This window comes from Danio rerio, chromosome 2 (assembly GCF_052040795.2).
Source record: "Danio rerio strain M-AB ecotype USA chromosome 2, GRCz13ab, whole genome shotgun sequence".
Lineage (NCBI taxonomy): Eukaryota > Metazoa > Chordata > Actinopteri > Cypriniformes > Danionidae > Danio > Danio rerio.
The window spans coordinates 55,555,846-55,572,168 of NC_141022.1; the positions used below are offsets into that span (position 1 = coordinate 55,555,846).

At 34.4% G+C, this 16,323-nt stretch overlaps 1 protein-coding gene and 2 long non-coding RNA genes across 6 annotated transcripts in view; 2 read left to right on the plus strand and 1 right to left on the minus strand.

Annotated features, from left to right (window-relative positions):
• Window positions 1–11,670, minus strand: part of scn12aa (sodium channel, voltage gated, type XII, alpha a) — a 155,642-nt gene extending 143,972 nt beyond the window's left edge. For all 4 annotated transcript variants that reach the window (XM_087240127.1, XM_087240125.1, XM_087240124.1 and 1 more), the window contains exon 1: window positions 11,179–11,670. The gene's annotated coding sequence lies outside the window, so the exon portion shown is untranslated. The remainder of the gene's footprint in view (window positions 1–11,178) is intronic.
• LOC147846539 (uncharacterized) overlaps window positions 1–16,323 on the plus strand; it is a 214,014-nt gene that overhangs the window by 55,397 nt on the left and 142,294 nt on the right. The window lies entirely within an intron of this gene.
• On the plus strand, window positions 1,806–13,140 carry LOC141378977 (uncharacterized). Its single transcript, XR_015479087.1, has 4 exons — window positions 1,806–1,967; window positions 4,760–4,844; window positions 5,498–5,698; window positions 12,929–13,140. It is a non-coding gene; the product is annotated as an uncharacterized LOC141378977 (long non-coding RNA).

Consider the following 16,323-nt stretch of genomic DNA (forward strand, 5'->3'; position numbering starts at 1 on the left):
CTGCTCCTTTAACAGACTTTTAACTGACTATAAGAAACTTTGCAAGTACAGTTGAAGTCAGAATTATTAGCCTCCTTTCGAATTTTTTTCTTCTTTTTAAAATATTTTCCAAACGATGTTTAAAAGAGCAAGGACATTTTCACACTATGTCTGATAATATTTTTTTCTTCTGGAAAAATTCTCATTTGTTTTATTTCAGCTAGAATAAAAGCAGTTTTTAATTTTTTAGCATTGTTTTAGGGATAAAATTATTAGCCCCTTTAAGCTAAATTTTTCCACGATAATCTAACAAGTAAACCATCGATATACAATAACTTGCCTAATTACCTTAACCTGCCTAGTTAACCTAATTAACCTAAGCCTTTAAATGTCACTTTAAGTTGTCTTGAAGTGTCTTGAAAATTATCTAGTGAAATATTATTTACTGTCTTCATGGCAAGGATAAAATAAATCAATAATTAGAAATGAGTTACTAAAATTATTATGTTTAGAAATGTGATGAAAAAAATCTTCTCTCCATTAAACAGAAATTTTGTAAAAAATAAACAAGCCGTCAAGTAATTCAGGGGGGCTAATAATTCTGAATTCAACTATACATGTCAACTTACACTAACCCCAACCCTAACAATCTACTCATAATCTAATGGGAATTAGTTGGCATGTAGATGCAACGTAACTTATATTCAACAAACGGACCATCAAAATAAAGTGTGACCAAATGATTAAATGAATGACTATCCATTGCCAAGGACAATGTGTTCAACTTTAAAGGCGATTTTCTTACTATTTTGATTGGTTTGAACCCAAATAGTTTTCTTTCAGACAAAAAAAAATGTGCTCTTCTCTCAAACCAAACATGGAAAGCTTATTTGTTCAGCTCTAATGATGTCTACATCCCAATTTTAAAATAATTGACACTTATGGCTGGTTTTGTGGTCATTCTAAAAGCTGATTTGAAGCATTTATAATTCAGTTATGCTGCCTCATATTAATTGTGACGACTTTATTTGAAATGAAAGTCTTCTATAATGTTGTTATAAATGTCTTTACTGTTTACTTTTAAGGATCACAATTGAATGCATCCTTGCTACTGATTTTATTTGCAGGGAACATCACAGACTGATTAAAAACTCTCTTCAATCCAACGACCCATTTTATTACCCAAACCCACACCAACCCAGAGTGCCATATTAATAGTCTCTGTTCTCGTTTACAGTATTTCTAAAGCCTTACAGCCACAACAAAGACCATTCAGAACATAAAAAGAGTCATTTCAATTACAAATGCGGCACGTCATTTCCTGACCTTTGATCAAGCTCAAATTAATGTTTGCAAATATCTGGATTCATAATTTAGAGCCGTCCTGCAGCTAATAATGCAAAATCAGTGTGATCTGAGCCGTCAGTCCAAACGAACGGCACATTCTCTACAACGTAATGACGTAATGTAATCAAAGTCCTCTGGATTTGGGTAATCGTCTTAACAAGCAGTACTTTCACACACACACATACGCTCATATACTTGAATAGCTATCTTTATCGGGACTTCCCATTGACATAATGATTTTTATACTGTACAAACTGTACTTTCTATAACTATGCACTGACCGGCCACTTTATTAGGTGCACCTTACTAGTATCAGGTTGGACCTTTTGCCTTCAGAGCTGCCTTAATCCTTAATAATATACTAGAAATTGTCCTCAGAGATTTTGCTCCATATTGACATGATAGCATCAGCTGCAATTTTGTTGGCTGCACATTCATAACGTGAATCTCCTGTTCCACCTGGTGACTGTGTAGGTATTTAGTAGGCATTTGAGTACAGTGAACTCATTGTCATGTTCAAGAAACCAGTCTAAGATGATTTGTGCTTTAGGACATGGTGTGTTATCCTGCTGGAAGTAGCCATCAAAAGATGTGTACACTGTGGTCATAAAAAGATGGACATGGTCAGCAACAATACTCAGGTAGGCTGTGGCGTTGACACGATGCTCAATTGATACTAATGGACCCAAAGTGTGCCAAGAAAATATCCCTCACACCATTACACCACCACCATCAGCCTGAAACAATAATACAAGGCAGGATGGATCCATGCTTTCATTTTGTTGAAATTCTGACCCGACCATCCGAATGTCCAATCTTCTATTGTCTATTTTTGGTGAGCCTGTGTGAATTGTAGCCTCAGTTTCCTGTTCTTAGCTGACAGGAGAGGCTCCTGGTGTGGTCTTCTGCTGCTGTAGCCCATCCGCCCCAAGGTTGGACATGTTGCATGTTCAGAGATGCTCTTCTGCAGACCTCGGTTGTAGCGAGTGGTTATTTGAGTTACTGTTGCGCTTCAGCTAAAACCAGTCTGGCCATTCTCCTCTGACCTCTGACATCAACAATGCATTTCTGTCCACAGAACTACCGCTCACTGGATAGTTCCTCTTTTTTTATATCATTCTCTGTAAACCCTAAAGATGGCCGTGCATGAAAATCCCAGTAGATCAGCAGTTTCTAAAATACTCAGAGCAGCTCGTCTGGCATCAACAACCATTTCAAATTCAAAGTCACTTAAATCCCCTTTCTTCCTCATTCTGATGCTCGGTTTAACTGCAGCAGATCGTCTTGACCATGTCTACATTTTGCTGCTGCCATGTAAATGGCTGATTAGAAATTTGTGTTAACGAGCAGTTGGACAGGTGTACCTAATAAAGTGGCCGGTGAGTGTACATATTTTGTTCTGTGCTGTACACTTTTGCTTTCAGTACATTCGTCATCTCTTTGTATCTCTGCTCTTGATTGTATTAACTTCTTTATTTTTAATAAACGTCTGGATTTAGATTTAGACTGATCACGCAGCTGATTTAGGTATTCATTTTAGACTTCATTTTAGTAGACCAATGTTCATGATGTATATTTTAATCTTTCGTCTATTTCATGGTTCACATCATCTATTTTGGTTGGTCAATATGAAAATTAGTGGGTCATTTAGACATACTTATATTACATACAGCATCATCCAACAGACAAAAGACACTTGACCGCAAACAGAAGCCGTATAAATATTTACTGACTTTTACTGCAATGTTACTAAGAGTTAGGGCTGGGTTTTATATCTAATGTATCATTTTAAAGGTATATATAATGTTTTTAGTGCCTCAGTGGTTAGCACTGTCACCCCACTGCAAGAAAGTCACAAGTTCGTGTCCCGGCTGGGCCAGTTGTCATTTCTGCGTGGAGTTTGCATGTTCTCCTAGTGTTGGTGTGGGTTTCCTCCGTGTGCTCCGGTTTCCCCCACAGTCCACTATAGGTGAATTGAATAAGCTAAATTGCCCATAGTGTATGAGTGTGTAAAACATATGCTGAAATAGTTGGCGGTTCATTCCGCTGTGGTGACCTCTAAAATAAAGACTAAACTGAAGGAAAATTAATCTATGAATAATCAATTAAGGCTGATAAATCACTATTTGAGAATATTTTAACATATTCTGAGCCCTAACCCTGTTAAGTTTTTAATGACTTTTACATAAATACGCTGAATGTTTTACACACATATTTAAATTTTTATGATCACAAGAAACCTCAAATTGGACACTTTATTTACATTCATGTATAGTAAAATCAGTTTTGTACATTTATTTGGATTCAGGAATTGAGTTGTGTCATTTTTAAGTGTGATTAATTGATTTTACTTTTATAAAAGTGCTTTAAGCCGCTGCATTAAAACTAACTTAATGAATTATGTACATAATTATAAAAGATTAGTCATTATGGGTTTAGTCTGCTTGTCACTTTTAAAGAGGACCTATTGTGCCTCTTTTTACTAGATGTAAAATAATGATGTCCCTAGAGTGTGTGTGAAGTTTCAGCTCAAAATACCACACAAATAATTTTTTAAAACTCTTTGTATAATCTACTATAAAAGATCTTGGTGTCATATTAGACAGCAAATTAACTTTCGAAAATCATATCTCCCGCGTCACAAAAACCGCCTTTTTTTTATCTGAGAAATATCGCTAAGTTACAAAGCATGCTATCCATCTCTGATGCAGAAAAGCTAGTCCATGCTTTTATGACCTCTAGGCTGGATGACTGCAATTTTCTGTTCGCTGGTTGCCCAGCATCCTCTATTAACAAACTTCGGTTTGTACAAAATGCAGCTGCCAGAGTTCTTACCAGGTCTAGAAAATATGATCACATCACCCCAATTTTATCCTCCTTACACTGGCTGCCTGTTAAGTTTCGTATTGATTATAAAATATTACTTCTCACCTATAAAGCTCTAAATAATCTAGCTCCTGTTTATCTAACCAACCTTCTGTCTCGCTACAATCCAACTCGCTCTTTAAAATCTCAAAACTCAGGGATTCTGGTAGTACCCAGAATAGCAAAATCTACTAAAGGAGGTCAAGCCCTCTCATATATGGCTCCTAAACTCTGGAATAGCCTTCCTGATAAAGTCTGAGACGCAATCTCTCAATTCAAAACCAAATTAAATACCTATCTGTTTAAGCATACACTCAGTGCATCACATAAGAGTATGATGCATGAGAGTGCTCCATGCAGCTGAGTGGACTTGACAAACCACCTGTACGACACACTCCTGTCTTGATGCAGCCAAAATTTTGTTAGAAGTACTCGTATGCTTTACATGTTTGTTTCTATGTCTGTTTATGTAACTACTATTGTCATTTATAGCACTTCATTTTTATATTTTAATACACTGTGAACAGCAGCTACACTTATTATTTTCTTTATTCTCTATTTCCACCAGGGTATACTCATTCTGAGGCCTCTAGAGATTATGCAGTGCCATTGATGCTGCATTGATCAAAGACCTGTGAAGAGATGATGCTAAGGTATCTTTAAAACTGACTCTTTTAGGCTTTGATCCGAATTGTGCTGTTTTGGCGACTGTTGCTTTAAATTCAAATGAGATGGTGCTCTTTTTTGTAAGAGGGCGGAGCTACAAATGCCTAAAACTTTATGCTAATGAGGGAGAAATTGCCATTAGTGGGCGGGGCTTCTCCCTTTTGATGACACGTACAAAGGGAGAATGTCAACCAAGGTGTTTCTGCAGACGTGTGATTATAATAAATATAATTAATAAATGTTTACAATTTGACTTTGGTTATATTCACACACACTGCTCCCACACAACTGTGCTTGATCCCCTCATAAAATTTTTTTTTTTTTAATAATAGATCCTCTTTAAGGCATCCTTATACTCAAGTAGTCAGCTAATTGTGCTTTTCTGCTAATTTATATTAAAGAGAAAACAAATGTGTTACACAAAAACCATATTTTCTGTGATTTCTTCTAGAATCATAATTTTTTAAATGAGCCCCCATACACACACACACACACACACACACACACACACACACGTTAACTTCCAGTGATTTCTCTCAGCTGGCCTGATCAACCCAACAGATTCATTAAGGATCATTAAATGGGTGGTGTCATGTGGCGAGTTTACCCATGATGCATTATATCTGTGTCCTCCCTGCAGGCCATCTGAACACGCTGCTAAACTCAACCGATGAGCGGCAAGTGAGGACAGAGAACCAGCGGGGTTCAGAGGAACACACACTCCTGCACACTTTCATTGGCAGCTGCTTTTGTCCTAAGTGCAGTCAAAACACTGGGATTGAACCCGCAGCTCAATCAGTGACTCCAGACTGTTACAGGAAGGTCACAATGTCACTGTAAGGTCAGCAAACAACAAATGCAGTTTCTTTCAGGTTTCATTTATATCAAAGGTGATCAATGCAATTGTCTGTTCAGTCAATGACACTTAGGCTACGTTCACACTGCGAGGAGTGATCAGATCTGATTTTTTTTTTCTTCAGATCTGATGTTTTTGCATGGCTGTTCACACTTCTCTTATAAATGTGGCCGATTTCAGATTTGCAGTGTGAACAGATTATGGTCCCAGACTGACTCGCATGCGCAGAAGTACATTACGGAGAGCACAAAATGTCTAATTATGCACAGTGTGTGTTGTATGAAGTGAGCACGTTGTCAGATCATGCTTATGTGATTATTACCCTTTTCACAGACAACCATGGTGTATTTCATGAACTATAAAGGGTTGTTCTGCTACTACTAATGTGTATTTCGGCATTTGAGACCTAACACAAGTCTCTTGTGATTGAAAACACTGATCATTTGTGATTTATGACAACCGTGGTGCGTGGCGCTCTGACCACCGGTGTAGTGAACATATAAATGGCAAATGAGCAGCCGCAGACTGAACTGTGAAGGCGGAGTTGGTCTATCTCCAGGGCCAAATTAACCAATGGGCATTATGGCCACAGACCCAGGGGCCTATCCGCACTTAGATTTAGCCTACTCTTTTCCCAGAATATAGTAGGGGTAACAAGCTTTTCTGCAAATGCCCTTGCATTTTTGACACTGTTAGCAAGACGTTGTATTCTGTTATTATGGAAACAAAGATTTCCTCTGACTTTTGACAACTGGTTGCGAGATGCAATGAGCTTCATCCACTTGGAAAAAATTAGGTTTACACTAAATGGCAATACTAGGGCCTTTTCTAAAACATGGGACCCATTTAGACTTTTTTTTTTTCTGAGCATGTCACATGATTAGGTATCACATGATTAAATATCCGAAGACTCATTTTTTATAATTTTGAGTTATTTATTTAATTTGTATTTTTTATAATTTATTCATTTTATTTACTTAATTGTTTTTATTTATTTGATTATTATTTTGTTATTATCATGAGTAATTTTTTTCTTCTTTCTTTAAATGATAAATGTAATTTCAACTTGTGTAGAGGGTAGGGGTGGGAATAATATTTGTTTAAATTTCTCTGTAAAAATACTTTGTTGTATCTGAAAAGTTTAATAAACAAATTATATATATATATATGTATATATATATATATATATATATATATATATATATATATATATATATATATATATATATATATATATATATATATATATAAAAGATTTTGCCTACTTTTCATCACGAGGAAGACAAGTAGGAATCATTAACAAGTGTGTGTATTATGGAGGACTCATATTCCTAGAGCTGGATTGGAGAGGTGTTATCGATTTCATGTGCATTTTAAGTTTGTAGAAGGTATACATTAAAATATCCTTAAATATACATTTTAGTACTGCTTCAGTGAACTTGAACAAGTATATTAAAATCCATTAATTTCCCCTAGTTGTATTAGTATTTTTTTTGTGCTTTAAATGCTTTAAAAATAAGTAAAATCTTTGTAGACTAGAAATGTAGTGTATATCATTTATTTAAAAAATGTGGGCAATACATTATAGATTAATTTTATATAACAAATATTATATTAAGCTTATTTTATAATTCAACTATGGGGTGCGGCTATAGGGGGCCTACAAGACATTGTGCCCAGGGGCCTCTGAATTATTAATCCAGGCCTGTCTATCTCCATTTGCAGAGTTATTTCATTTTACTTCGTTATAAACAGCAGACTTGTGCAAAAGGGGGGTTTGGGTGCTCGAGCACCTGCCCTTTTTCTCTCTGAGAGAAAGTTTCCTGTCCTTTGCACATGGATCCCCTATCCGCACCACCCACGACGCTCTCCAGCTTCGCAATCGACCCTTGCCTTAATCATTAACCAGATTAGTTAACAAGCACCAGTTTTGCCTTCAAAATATTTTCAATACTAACAACCAACTTTCTGTGATACTGTAATCTCCCTGAGTGACATTCTACTATGCTGCTGAGGAGTAGTTGATGTCTGCAGCACAGAATAAGTCACATGACATAACCGTTCACACTGCAGTCGCATTGCAAAACATCAGATCTGTGTCTGATTTAAGACTACATATGAAAGTGGCATTATACACTCTCAGAAATATTTATATAAAATCTGTCACCAGGGTGGTACCTTTTCAAAATCTATATTTTCGTTCCTAACAGATCCTTAAAGCTACATATTAATGCAAATGTGTAGATAAAAAGTACAAATGTGCACCTCATAGTAACTTAAATGTACAAAAGTGTACTCTAAAGGTACTAATGTTCCCCTGTACAGTACAAAAGTGTACCTTTTAAAAAGGTTCCACCCTAGTGACAGATTTTGGACCTTTGTTTCTGAGAGTGAACTTGGTTTGGAAAATATAATCAATGTTTTGTGTTTCCTAGTACTGGGTTGCAGCTGGAAGGGCATCCGCTGCGTTAAACATGCTGGATAAGTTGCCGGTTCATTCCGCTGTGGCAACCTCTAAAATAGAGACTAAGCCGAAGGAAAAATAATGAATAAATAATTAATAAATATTATTTATCTATTATGAGTGAAATAGGCCTAAAAATAATAATGATAATATAAACAAAGATAAATAAATTACAGCAAAATAAATAAGAATTTTCAATTACTACTATTTTAATCACATTTTATTAGTTTACTTTATTTTTTTATTTATTTTTGGCCAATTTTATATTGACTTTCTGAAAAAAATTCCCAGTGACGTGAGTTTTTTCTTTATTTTGTTGAAATAAAAGTAAAGTACATTATTTTAAATGCATTCTCAGACATTTGGAGATCAGTTTTTTTCTCTTTTATATGATGTAAATGATCTAAACAACCTATTGTAATTTGGGAACAACTTATTTTTTCCCCATAAATAACAGAAGTAAAAAATAATACTGACTCTGTATGTCAGACGATCTTTTGACAACACCTTAAGGAATTTCATGATCAGTGTTTTCATTCTTCTGTCTTTGACTTTTTACCCACATTTTCAGCACACTTCCTTTTTAGATGCATAATAACTCATTAATTCAGCAATAAATGGGAAAACTAAAGATTGATTCTGTTGATTTTGAAAGACTTTTTTCTGCTCACCAAGGCTGAGTTTATGAATTCAAAAATACATGCATAATGTGGAATATTATTTGACTTTAAAATTTTTTTAATAATTTATTTCATTCATTCATTCATTTTCTTTTGGGCTCAGTCCCTTTATTAATCCAGGGGAACCACAGCGGAATGCACCGCTAACTTATCCAGCACATGTTTAACACAGCGTATGCCCTTCCAGCTGCAACCCATCTCTGGGGAACATCCATACACACTCATTCTAACTCATACACTACAGACAATTTAGCCTATCCAATTCACCTGTACCGCATGTCTTTGGACTGTGGGGGAAACCGGAGCCTCCAGAGGAAACCTACGCAAATGCAGGGAGAACATGCAAACTCCACACAGAAATGCCAACTGACCCAGCGAAGGCTTCTTGTCTTGTCTCGAACCAGCGACCTTCTTGTTGCGAGGCGACAGCACTACCTTATGCACCACCGTGTTCCCCTAAAAATGTATTTATGATATTGAAAGCTGAAATTTCAGCAACTGTCCTTAGTGTCGAGTTGTTTTTATTAATTATTGTATTATCAGTGTTGAAAAAAAAAAACTAGTTCTGCTTTATATTTTGGTTGAAATTTGTAATTCAGAAGAAGCACTTTCAGTGTTTTCGACATTCTCCTCATGCTGAAATATGAAATTATGTGTGGTTTGTAATATAAATATTTAATTTTTATATATATATATATATATATATATATATATATATATATATATATATATATATATATATATATATATATATATATATATATATATATATATATATATATAAATATATTTGTATGTATATTTATGCATGTATGTATATATATATATATATATATATATATATATATATATATATATATATATATATATATATATATATATATATATATATATAAAAAAAACGAATTAATATTTTGTATGTTATTAATGAATATTATTTTTATTATTAATAAAATAGGCCTAAGAGTAATTGCAGAAATACTAAAAAAATTAATGAAAATATAAATAAAGTTTCTCAGTGATGGCTGGCAGCTGGAAGGGCATCCGCTGTGTAAAACATATGCTGGATAAGTTGGCAGTTCATTTCGCTGTGCCCCCTGATTAATAAAGGGACTAAGCCGAAAAGAAAATGAATAAATAAATATAAATAAAAATGAATAAATAAATGGCTGTAAAATAAATAAGAATATTCTATTATTACTATTTTAATCACATTTTTGTTCATTTACTTTATTTTATTATTTATTTTTGTCTATTTTTAAACTGACTTTCTGAAAAAAGTCCCAGCGACAAGAGTTTTTTCAACTTATTCTGTTGAAATGACAATAAAGTCCATTACTTTAAATGCATTTTCAGGCATTTGGAGATTTTCTTTTTGGGATATGATGTAAATGATCTAATCAACCTATTGTAAATTGGAAACTATTTGTTTTTCCCCAATAAAAATAATATAAATAACTAAATATTATAGACTGTATATGTCAAAGACAGACGGTCTTTTGACCAAATCTTAAGGAATTACTAAAAGAACTTTTTTCATTCTCCTCTCTTTGACTTTTTACTTTTTATTTTCAGCACATTTTCTTTTTAGATGCTTAATAATTCATTAAATCAGCAAGAAATGGGAAAACTAAAGGTCAAAAATTGAAGATTTTGGAAAGTCTCACCAAGGCTAATAACTATTTTCTATTTTCATATAAATAATTCATAATATCGAAAGATTAATTTTCAGCATCTTCACCCGTCCTTGATCTCACATAGTTTTTATTAATTATCGTGCTCAATCATTGATAATAATTGTTATTACCCATGTTGAAAAAACTAATCGTGCTTCATATTTTGGTGGAACTTTATTTGATTAATTGAAAAATAAAAATACACTATTTGAAATACAATATATATTTACATTTTTAATTGTCCATTTTGATTAATTGTTTGTTGTTAATTAACAAAAAGAATTTAAAAGAGAAAGAAAAACTCTTGAATAGAATCCAACATCTCAGTTTTTTGTAAAACTACAAACCTTTTAACATAGATAAATAAATGTTTATTGCCAAGCAAATTAGCTTATTATAGTTATGGAGTGATGATAAAAATTCAGCTTTGCATTACAGAAATAAATGACCTCTTTAAATATATTTTAATTTATTTGTAAAAAATTACACTATATATTACATTGCTGTTTTAGTGCAATAAAAGCAGCCTTGGTGAGCAAAAGAGACTTCTTAAAAAATAAACTTTAATATCTCCAAACTTTTAACCGATGGGCATCAACTTTTAGCATTTTTATAAAAATATAAATAAAAAAATATGTATCTTACATGTAAACTCCGTTAATCGCAGCACTGCGTCCACGCATTTTCCATTTATTGCGCTGATGTAAATCCAAAATCCCAAACTGATCCATGATGGGTATAAACCCCAATCCCAGAAACAAAGAGGAAGAAAAAAAATCTGTGAAACACTCTTGGGTAATTTCTCAAACTGTCTCAAATGCTGTAGATAAACAAGTTTTCGTTGAAATTTGGATCCCCAAAAAAACGCTTTACTCCTAAATCCCACACAACGCTCATTTTACGCGTTTTACGCACTCCGAATTGAAAGTTTTTCTATATCTCCCCAGCATTCGCATGCATGAAACTCTGCATCCAAACGTTGTCTGTGCTTCCCATCAGAGATTTGAGCGCATTTTTAGCCCATTTGAGGATTTCTCCGGTTTGTTTGGCGCTCAGCTGCAGTTTGCGCTTCACTCTGTGCGCGGGAACTGTTGCCAAACACCGTGCGCGCGACCGTGGAGGATTACGCGCATCACCAAAACGCGCATCTCCAAACGAGTTACAGATCAAGATAAGAAAAATGACTTTTTTTATTAACTAATGATTTCATTCTGCGTTTTTTGACAGGTTCATAATCTTGAGTTCGCTTTATTAGAAACACAGCATGCTTTATGTGAAAAACAAAACATACAAACATTAAAAGTAGCTAAATGTGTTTTAAATATTTCTTACGGTTATTTAGCATAAATATCCTTTATACGACATGAATATCACAGTGCAATCAATAAAATATATAAATACAAATATATTTTCGCTGAAATCCCACAGATCAAAAATGGAAATCTGTCCATGAAGAACACATTTATTATGCAGTTTCTCCCTCTAGTGGCCTTAAGAAGACATGCCGTAATTAAATATGTCTTATTATATATATTTGTCTCTTTCGTTTTTAAATATAAACAACTTTTTTAATTTTTTTGCAATCCTGTTCATAACAACTCTCTTATCACCATCATACTGCAGCGCTTGTATTGTTTTTAAAGGGTTAGTTCACCCAAAAGTGAAAAATCTGTTGTCATTTAGTTACCCTTTACTTTTTCCTTGAGCTTAGTCTCTTTATTCATCAAAGGTTTCCACAGCGGAATGAACCGCCAACTTATCCAGCATATGTTTTATTCAGCGGATTGCCTTTCAGCTGCAACCCAATACAGGGAAACACCCATACACTCTCATTCACACTCATACACTACAGCCAAGTTTATTCAATTCACCTGTAGTGCATGTGTTTTGACTGTGGGGGAAACCAGAGCAACCTGAGGAAAGCCATGGGGAGAACATGCAAACTCCACATTGAAATGCCAACTGGCCAGGTTGGGACTTGAACCAGCGACCTTCTTGCAGTAAGGTGACGGTACAAAAAACTGAGCCACCGTGTTGCCCTGTTTCAAATATTTATGGGTTTATTTCTTCTGTTTCTGAAATAAGCTAAAAACCTGTAACCATTGACTTGGTACTTGTTTTTCCTCCTATGGAAGTCAACGGTTACATTTTTACTCCGAAATGTCTTATTTTGTGTTCAGCAAGAAAAAAAGAAACTCACAAAGGTTTAGAACCACCTGAGGGTGAGTAAACACTGTGCAAACATTCATTTTAGGATGAACTGTTCCTTTAAATATGTTCTCCTCTAGTAATTCTCAGTTTGATCATTCATTTTCTTTTTGGCTTGTCCCTTTATTAATCAGGGGTCGCCAAAGCGGAATGAACCGGCAACTAATCCATCATATTTTTTACGCAGCGGATGCCCTTCCAGCTGCAACCCAACACTGGGAAACATCCACACACACTATGGTCAATTTAGCTTTACCCAAATCACCTATAGCGCATTTCTTTGGACTGTGGGGAGCAGCCAGAGGAAATCCGCGCCAACACAGGGAGCACATGCAAACTACACACAGAAATACCAACTGACCCAGCCGGGGCTCGAACCAGCGACCTTCTTGCTTTAAGGTAATCATGCTACCCACTGCTCCACCGTGTCGCCCCAGTTTGATAATATCTAGATTAAACGAAGACACACATTAAGAAGGCTTCCATAAGTGCTAGAGCAAGCTTTAGTATTTATAGGAACACCAGGCATCAGTTACCTATGGCTGCTGCTAAACCTTTCATAAATACAATGATCTTCCCATGTTTATCTTATTGTCCTGTAATTGTATTGAGCAACATAAATTAGTAACATTCATTCATTCATTTTCCTTGAGCTTACTCCCTTTATTCATCAGGGGTCGCCACATTTTACACAGCGGATGCCCTTCCGGCTGCAACCCAGTACTGGGAAACACCCATACACTCTCTTAACACTCATACACTACAGCCAGGTTTATTCAATTCACCTACAGCGCATGTGTTTGGACTGTTGGGGGAAACCGCAGTACCAGGAGGAAAGCCACACACACACGGGGAGAACATGCAAACTCTAGACAGAAATGCCAGCTGGGACTCGAACCAGCGACCTTCTTGCTGTGAGGTGACAGTGCCAACCACTGAGCCACTGTGTCGCCCTAAATTATCAACATTTGACAATTTTTTTATTTTATGCTGATGTGTGTTTAATGTAATGTGGACTTGGAGAAGGCATTCGAATGAATGAATGAATTAATGAATATGAGGATGAATGAATGACTGACTGAATGAATGAATGAATGAATGAATGAATGAATGAATGAATGAATGAATGAATGAATGAATGAGTAAGTTAATGAATTAATGAATAAATGAATATGAGGATGTATGAATGAATAAATGAATGAATGAAGGAATGAAAGAATGAATGAATGAATATGAGGATAAATGTATGTATGAATGAATGAATGAATAAGTTAGTGAATGAATGAAAAATGAATATGAGGATGTATGAATGAATGAATGAATGAATGAATGAATGAATGAATGAATGAATGAATGAATGAATGAATGAATATGAGGATGAATGACTGACTGAATGAATGAATTAATGAATGAATAAGTTAATGAATTAATGAATAAATGAATATGAGGATGTATGAATGAATGAATATGAGGATAAATGTATGAATGAATGAATGAATGAATAAGTTAATGAATTAATGAATAAATGAATATGAGGATGTATAAATGAATGAATGAATGAATATGAGGATAAATTTATAAATGAATGAATGAATGAATGAATGAATGAATGAATGAATGAATGAATGAATGAATGAATAAGTTAGTGAATGAATGAATAAATGAATATGAGGATGTATGAATGAATGAATGAATGAATGAATGAATGAATGAATGAATGAATATGAGGATAAATGTTTGAATGAATGAATGAATGAATAAGTTAGTGAATGAATGAATAAGTTAGTGAATGAATGAATAAATGAATATGAGGATGTATTAATGAATGAATGAATGAATGAATGAATGAATATGAGGATAAATGTATGAATGAATGAATGAATAAGTTAGTGAATGAATGAATAAATGAATATGAGGATGTATGAATGAATGAATGAATGAATGAATGAATGAATGAATGAATGAATGAATGAATGAATGAATGACTTGGACACGCAGTTTAAAATCCACCCTCGTTTTAATGTTAAAAGTATATCAGATAAGTGTGATGAGTGTAAAGTTGCAGAAGATGTTTATGAAGTATGTACATTATTATGAAGTGTATCAAATATAAAACAGAAAGGAGAATCTTGAAAAAAAAATTATGATTTAGATCAAGCATGGAGTTTGAAATGATTATTGGGGCAATGAGAAAAATGTGGGAAATTAGCAAAGCTACCTTGAATTTCCTCAGAAATGCAGGACTGGAGCATATTATAATGGTCTTTTAGGAAAATGGTAGGATTTTTAACATTAATATTGTTAATTTTTATTTATCTTTGTAACCATAAAATGTACATGAGGGACTGCACGGTGGCGCAGTGAGTAGCATGATCGCCTCACAGCAAGGTCGCTTATTCGAGCCTCAGCTGGGTCAGTTGTCATTTCTGTGTGGAGTTTGCCTGTTCTCCCCGTGTTGGCGTGGGTCCAAAGACATGTGGTACAGGTGAATTGGGTAGGCGACTAAAGTTGTACGTAGTGTATGTGCGTGAATGAATGTGTATGGATCTTTCTTAGTCATGGGTTGCAGCTGGAAGGGTATCTGCTACGTAAAAAAAACATATGCTGTGTAAGTTGGCAGTTCATTCCGCTGTGGTGACCCCTGATTAACAAGGGGACTAAGAAATTGAATAAATGAAAATGTACATGAACTCTTGAAATTGCATGTCCCGGAACAGGCCCGGCGCCAGGAAGTCAAAACTGAGGGGGCACTTTAAATCCATAGGGGGGCACTAGACCTGGTGACTGATTTTGGTCTCTTGTTTCTTTCATTTTGGCTATTTATTCACATTTATTATTACATTGCATTACTGCCTAAGTTACTGACCTAAGGCAGTAATATAGGCTACGTTTTAATAGTAATAATAATATGCAGTTTCGCTATTACGAATTTTATTAACGATGCATACCGCTTATTAATGCAGACGGATCATAGCTTTAGTGCCAAACGAGTGCTTTAAATCATATGTTATTCTCCTTATATCCGTTTTATTTTAAATAACAGGCCTATGAATGTTTAAAGTTTTAGGTAAAGACATCAAATTATGCCCACGCATGCAAGCTGACCCACGATCAGACTTTTAATTTAACCGGTAAATAAATATAGTAAAATCAGCTTAACCGAGTCATCACGCTTCACGTAGCCTATATTATCCAACCAACATCAGTGTTAGGGAAAAGCTAAATGTTACAATCTAATGTCATTTAAAACAATTACTTAGTTTCATTTTAATGCATTAGTGTAGCCAAAAAAATACCAAAAAAGATACCAAAATTCACATGTTATTACCGTTAAAATTGGTTAAATTTTGGCACGGATAACACGCAACTCAACATGCTATAGCCTACAACTTTTTTTTCATCATTTTAAATGTAAAAACAAAGATTTATCTTAGGCTATCATAAGTGTGTTTTTTTCGTGATATTGTAAACCATCATAAACCATTAGGTTACTAAGCCTACCAGTCATTTTATTTATTAATTATTTTATTTATTAAGCCTTTTTTTAATAGCTTGTTTTCAGGTTATTTTCATTTTAGGGCT